Source organism: Bidens hawaiensis, unplaced genomic scaffold (assembly GCF_021521415.1).
Source record: "Bidens hawaiensis isolate Kalapana, Puna unplaced genomic scaffold, B.hawaiensis_p1.1 tig00041165_1, whole genome shotgun sequence".
In the NCBI taxonomy this organism is placed as follows: domain Eukaryota; kingdom Viridiplantae; phylum Streptophyta; class Magnoliopsida; order Asterales; family Asteraceae; genus Bidens; species Bidens hawaiensis.
In genome coordinates, this window is record NW_027497282.1 from 124,188 (window position 1) to 130,898 (window position 6,711).

Here is a 6,711-nt window from a genome sequence, read left to right on the forward strand (position 1 = left end):
GTGTTGACGAGCCGTGGTGGCACTTCCCGGCGAGGAACTAGGGTTCCGCCGATGTGCAGCGACGATGGGGATGATTCCAGGCTCAGATCTAGCGATGGAGAAAGTTTTGGTGCGGATTAAGTGTGCATCTAGTAACCCAGGAGCAACTAACGGTTTTCCGGCGACCTTGAGTACGTGTTTGCCGTCGAGCCGAGGAAGTTTCCGGTGGAATTGGGTGGCGATTATGGTGATGGTGATGGAGGTTGATGATGCTTGGCCGGTGGCGAGTGGGGATGACGGTGGGCTTTTGGTGGGGTTGGCCATTCATTTCTCGTCATCTGTTAACTTTTGAGAGAAAGTAAGGAGTTTGGTAGTGGGCCCCACTATTTGGAATATTATCAACATTTTATTATTGTTTTGTATTTCAAATAAATATTTTAAATTATTTAATAGAATTAAAAGGAAACCTGAATTTACCTTTATACCCTTTTGTGCACTGCACATGTGGTTATCTAACTGAAAAATTTAACATCAGTTAGTCTAAAAGACGAAAAGCAAAGAAACATGTCTCATAAAGGACACCGCCTGAAAGTAAGCCTTTTAAAGGACTTGATCCATAAATCACATATGTTTAAAGGACAAAATTTGTAATTCTGTCTACTTTCATTTGTTGCAAGCTATTTTTGAATTTCAAATCGTTTCTAGTTTATTTTTATTTTCCTTGTTGCCTATATATAATATATTGTGAACTTTCATTATGTTATATAATCAATGAATAATTATTTGGTTTTCTTTTGTTTCTTGTATTTTTGGGAGATTTACGGTTGTGTCAAATAAACTGTATCATGAAGCCATATCTACGAATTTTTTTATGACTCTCTCCATTTTTACTGCTAATTCTAATTAACTGAAACATCCAAAAAACTTAGAATTGAAATAAATATAAATATAAATATAAATAAATAATAGTAATCCAAGCCCAAAACCCATCACAAACTTTTGGGGTCATAAATTCCAGATATCAGGATCTTCATCATCTATTCTTTCTTTCCTTTTGCTCTCAACCCATGGCTGGATAATCTGAGAATAAATATATATATATATATATATATATAGATATATATGGGAAAATTTCAGAATTCAATGAAAATGTTTTTGTTAATGCAAACTTTCTAGTTTAAGTACCTGATATATGTCCTTCCACGATTGAACTGATCGGTATGATCGTTTATCCTGAAGAAAATAGTAATCGTTAGTAACTAGTAAGGAATTACGCTCTTAAATAAAGAGGAGCATTTGGTTTATACTTTCACTCGTTTTCAGTTTTGGAATTTTTTGGTACAATACCGATCTCATGTGTTCCTAGATACATTTGTGAATTTTTCAAATTACGATCAACAAATCTATAAAAAACAAAACAAGTTCTTGTTAAAAAAGACTGCTTACTTGAAAGTGGAGTGCGGTCTCAAGTGCCTCAGAAACGTTACTCATTAAGGGGCGTTCTTCACGGTTTCTCTTTAAGCAATTGTCGCAAACACATGCAACGAGTCTGGATTTATCTCGTCCTTAATATTACCACAAACAATATCTTAATTGAGTTATTTAGGTAGGACTTCCGCGCCAATTCTATTAAATATGGATGTGTATTGTTTTGGTTGTCTATGCATGACCTCCCACACAACACTTCAAACAACACAACGCCAAAAGAGTAAACATCTGACTCTTTTGTTAAGAACCCGGATTCTGCGTAGAGCGGATCGCAATACCCCGCGTCCCTACAGCTTTGGAGATAAGAAAAGTGTATTCTTGATTAGCCGGTCCAAGCTTAGAGAGACCAAAATCGGAGATCTTGGCATTCCAGTCTTCATCTAATAGAATATTGGAACTCTTGATATCACGATGTAATACTCTTAGCTGGCTCCCGGCCGCACTGTGAAGATATGTCAATCCTTGAGCTTCCCCGATGCATATCTTAAGGCGTCCAATCCAATTTAGATTATAACTGTTAAGATGTTTGTCAAGGCTTCCGTTTGGTGTGTACGGGTACACAAGGATCTTCTCACCATAATCATCACAAAACCCCAAGAGAGAGACAATATTCTCATGTTTGTATTGTGAAAGCATCATCACCTCCTTCCAAAACTCGGTGTCTCCTTGCCCAAATTCAGGATTTAAACGCTTGAAAGCAACCATCGTGTGGTTGGCTATCTTTCCCTTGTACACGCTCCCGAATCCTCCTCTCCCAATGCAACTTTCATTGGCGAAGTCGTTGGTAGCTAATTTTATAACATCTAGTTGTATTTTGAGGTGCTCAAACTGTTTCATGTGAGCCATGGAATGAGAGCAAAAAGTGAGAACTCCAAAGTGTTATAATGTAAGAGCTTGAAAGGGGGATGTATCTAAAAACAGATCTGGTTAACAAATATTTTTATATAATTTAACAATAGATTTCAAGTAATTCAAATATTAAAAATAATATGACAAGTTGAAATAGGATGCCTTTGCATACGTTTCTGATTCCCATATGGATAGTTATTGAAAGTTGCCTCAATTATATTTGGTAGCTAGTGTAAGAATAAACAACGTTTCGTGTTGACCAGCTTGCCCAGCTTTGAAGATTTCAATATATTCTAACTAACCATGTTGAGTGTAAGCAGCCTTGAATACGGAAAAAAAAAAAAACACAAGTGCAACTAGTTTAGTAGTTTCTTTATATACAACAAAGACTAGTGGGTGTGTCCAACAATTCACCAACTTGGTTTTGAGCCATCGTCTAATACCAACATTGGTGAAATTTGTAGGCAATATCAAGCGTCTAATACCCCCCCAACCCACACACATATATATATGAATGTATAATTTTCGAACGGGCCATACTCAGTTTTCTCGGGCTGACGGTTAACAAACCCCTTTGGCCGTATTAGCAAAATTTCGAACGGGCCACGGGAAAGCTCTAGGGCCATCAAATTGATCCGATTCTTTCGTAGGGTCATAAAATATTCTATGAAGGTCTCAAGGACCGAAAATATGGTCAGATTCGGTGAATAGCCTCATACTCAGTGTTTTCGGGCTAATGGTGAAGATACCCCTCTGACAGTAGTAGCAAAATTTCGAACGAGCCACCGGAAAGCTCTAGGGACATCAAATTGATCCGATTCATTCGTAGGGTCATAAAATATTCGATGCAGGTCTCCAGGACTGAAAATATGGTCAGATTCGGTGAATAGTCTCATACTCAGTTTTTTCGGGCTGACAGTGAACATATCTTTTTGACAGTAGTAGCAAAATTTCGAACGGGCCACAGGAAAGCTCTAGGGACATCAAATTGATCCGATTATGTAGTAGGGTTATAAAATATTCGATAAAGGTCTCTAGGACTGAAAATAAGGTCAAATTTGGTGAATAGCCCCATACTCAGTTTTTTCGGGCTGACGGTGAACATACCCCTTTGGCCGAAGTAGCAAATTTCGAACTGGCCACGGGAAAGCTCTAGGGACATTAAATTGATCCGATTCTTTCGTAGGATCATAAAATATTCGATGCAGGTCTCCATGACCGAAAATATGGTCAGATTCGGGGAATAGCCACATACTCAGTTTTTTCGGGCTGACGGTTAACAAACCCCTTTGGCCGTAGTAGCAAAATTTCGAACTGGCCAAGGGAAAGCTCTAGGGCCATCAAATTGATCCGATTCTTTCGTAGGGTCATAAAATATTCGATGGAGGTCTCCATGACCGAAAATATGGTCAGATTCGGTGAATAGGCTGATACTCAGTTTTTTCGGGCTAACAGTGAACTTACCCCTTTGGTCATAGTAGCAAATTTCGAACGGGCCACGGGAAAGCTCTAGGGACATCAAATTGATCTGTTTCTTTCGTAGGGTCATAAAATATTCGATGCTGGTCTCTAGGACCGAAAATTTGGTCAGATTCGGTGAAAAGCCCCACACTCAGTTTTTTCGAGCTGACGGTGAACAATACCCCTTTGGCCGTAGTAGCAAAATTTCGAACGAGCCACGGGAAAGCTTTAGGGACATCAAATTGATACTATTCTGTAGTAGGGTTATAAAATATTCAATAAAGGTTTCTAGGACCGAAAATATGGTCAGATTCGGTGAATAGCCCCATACTCAGTTTTTTTCGGGCTGACGGTGAACATACCACTTTGGCCGTAGTAGCAAATTTCGAACTGGCCACGGGAAAGCTCTAGAGACATCAAATTGATACGATTCTTTCGTAGGATCATAAAATATTCGATACAGGTCTCCAGAACCGAAAATATGGTTAGATTCGGGGAATAGCCCCATACTCAGTTTTTTTGTGCTGACGGTGAACATACCCCTTTGGCCGTAGTAGCAAATTTCGAATTGACAACGGGAAAGCTCTAGGGACATTAAATTGATCCGTTTCTTTCGTAGGGTCATAAAATATTCGATGCTGGTCTCCAGGACCGAAAATATGGTCAGATTCGGTGAATAGCCCCATACTTATTTTTTTCGAGCTGAGGGTGAACATACCCCTTTGGCCGTAGTAGCAAATTTCGAATGTACCACGGGAAAGCTCTAGGGACATAAACTTGATTCGATTCTTTGGTAGAGTCATAAAATATTCGATTGAGGTCTCCAGGACCGAAAATATTGTCATTTTCGGTGATTAGCCCCATACTCATTTTTTCCGGGCTTACGGTGAACATACCCCTTTGGCCGTAGTAGCAAATTTCAAACTGGCCACGGTAAAGCTCTAGGGACATAAAATTGATCTGTTTCTTTCGTGGGGTCATAAAATATTCGATGCTGGTCTCCAGGACCAAAAATATGGTCAGATTCGGTGAATAGCCCCATAGTCAGTTTTTTCGGGTTGACGGTGAACATACCACTTTGGCCGTAGTAGCAAAAGTTCGAACGGGCCACTAGTAAGATCTAGAGACATCAAATTGATCCGATTCATTCGTAGGATCATAAAATATTCGATGTAGGTCTCCAGGAACGAAAATATGGTCAGATTCGGTGAATAGCCCCATAGTTAGTTTTTTCGGGCTAACGGTGAACATACCACTTTGGCCGTAGTAGCAAAACTTCGAACGGGCCACTGGAAAGCTCTAGGTACATCAAATTGATCCGATTGTTTCGTAAGGTCATAAAATATTATATGAATGTATCAAGGACCGAAAATAAGGTCAGATTCGGTGAATAGCCCCATACTCAGTGTTTTCGGGCTAACGGTGAACATACTCCTTTGATAGTAGTAGCAAATTTTCGAACGGGCCACCTGAAAGCTTTAAGGACATCAAATTGATCCGATTCTTTCGTAGGGTCATAAAATATTCGATGGTGGTCAGCAGGACCGAAAATATGGTCATTTTTGGTGATTAGCCCCATACTCAGTTTTTTCGGGCTAACGGTAAACATACCCCTTTAGCCGTAGTAGCAAAATTTCGAACGGGTCAAGGGAAAGCTTTAGGGACATAAAATTGATCCGATTCTTTCGTAGGGTCATAAAATATTCGATGCAGGTCTGCTGGACTGAAAATATGGTCAGATTCGGGGAATAGCCCCATACTCAGTTTTTTCGAGCTGACGGTTAACAAACCCCTTTGGCCGTAGTAGCAAAATTTCGAACGGGTCAAGGGAAAGCTTTAGGGACATAAAATTGATCCGATTCTTTCGTAGGGTCATAAAATATTCGATGCAGGTCTGCTGGACTGAAAATATGGTCAGATTCGGGGAATAGCCCCATACTCAGTTTTTTCGAGCTGACGGTTAACAAACCCCTTTGGCCGTAGTAGCAAATTTCGAACTGGCCACGGGAAAGCTCTAGGGACATCAAATTGATCCGATTTTTTCGTAGGATCATAAAATATTCGATACATGTCTGATGAAACAAATAATAGAGTAGGAGTTGGTATGAGTCCCGAAATTTTTTCGATACATGTCTGATGAAACATGTCTGATGAAACATCCCGAAATTTCAAAGTGATATTAATTATATTACTTACTAATAGAGGGAAAGTATACTCGGGTTGTCAGGAAACAAATAATAGGGTATGAGTTGGTATGAGTCGGGCTAGTGTTGGATTAATGGAGACGGGTTAAATGAGAATGGGCCTTAGGTCCATGGGATTTCAGGGATATAAATATCCCCTAAACCCAAAAATATCTTCATTTCCTTACTTTCTACACACACACTCCAAAAACACACACACCATCTACACCGCCGCCGGGCCGAGGAGATGAACGGGCAGATCCGAGAGAGAGAGAGAGCGATTAGTTGTGTTAACAAGTTAAACGAGATCCAAACAAGCTCAAAAAGGTATGATTCTTGATCTTTGAAGTTTAAAGATCCAAGCTTTTTAGTGTATAAATGACCGAAAATGGTCGGGAAGCGTAGTGGGTGATATTGAACCATAGCAAGGGTGTTAAATCGCTCAAAATGCTGGACAGAAACCGAACAGCGGCTGATCTGGGCAACTTCGCCTGCAACTGGGCAACTTCGCCTTCAAAGCGATGAACTTCGCCTGCAAGCTAAGTTCACCTGATGAACTTCGCCTGCAAGCTAAGTTCGCCTGATGGCAACTTCGCTGTAAAGTTAAGTTCGCCTAACTGGTAACTTCGCCTGAGGCCAAGTTCGCCTGATGACAACTTCGCCTGAAGCTAAGTTCGCCTGATGACAACTTCGCCTGAAGCTAAGTTCGCCTGATGACAACTTCGCCTGAAGCGAAGTTCGCCTGATGACA

The 6,711-nt window shown here is 40.3% G+C and overlaps 1 long non-coding RNA gene and 1 pseudogene across 1 annotated transcript; both read right to left on the reverse strand.

Annotated features, from left to right (window-relative positions):
* Positions 1-986: 986 nt before the first annotated feature.
* On the reverse strand, positions 987-1,664 carry LOC143592722 (uncharacterized). Its single transcript, XR_013145970.1, has 3 exons — positions 1,426-1,664; positions 1,165-1,212; positions 987-1,059 (listed from the first exon to the last, which is right to left on the reverse strand). It is a non-coding gene; the product is annotated as an uncharacterized LOC143592722 (long non-coding RNA).
* Positions 1,665-1,707: 43 nt separating this feature from the next.
* LOC143592720 (serine/threonine-protein kinase CDG1 pseudogene) lies at positions 1,708-2,313 on the reverse strand (annotated as a pseudogene).
* Positions 2,314-6,711: the final 4,398 nt, after the last annotated feature.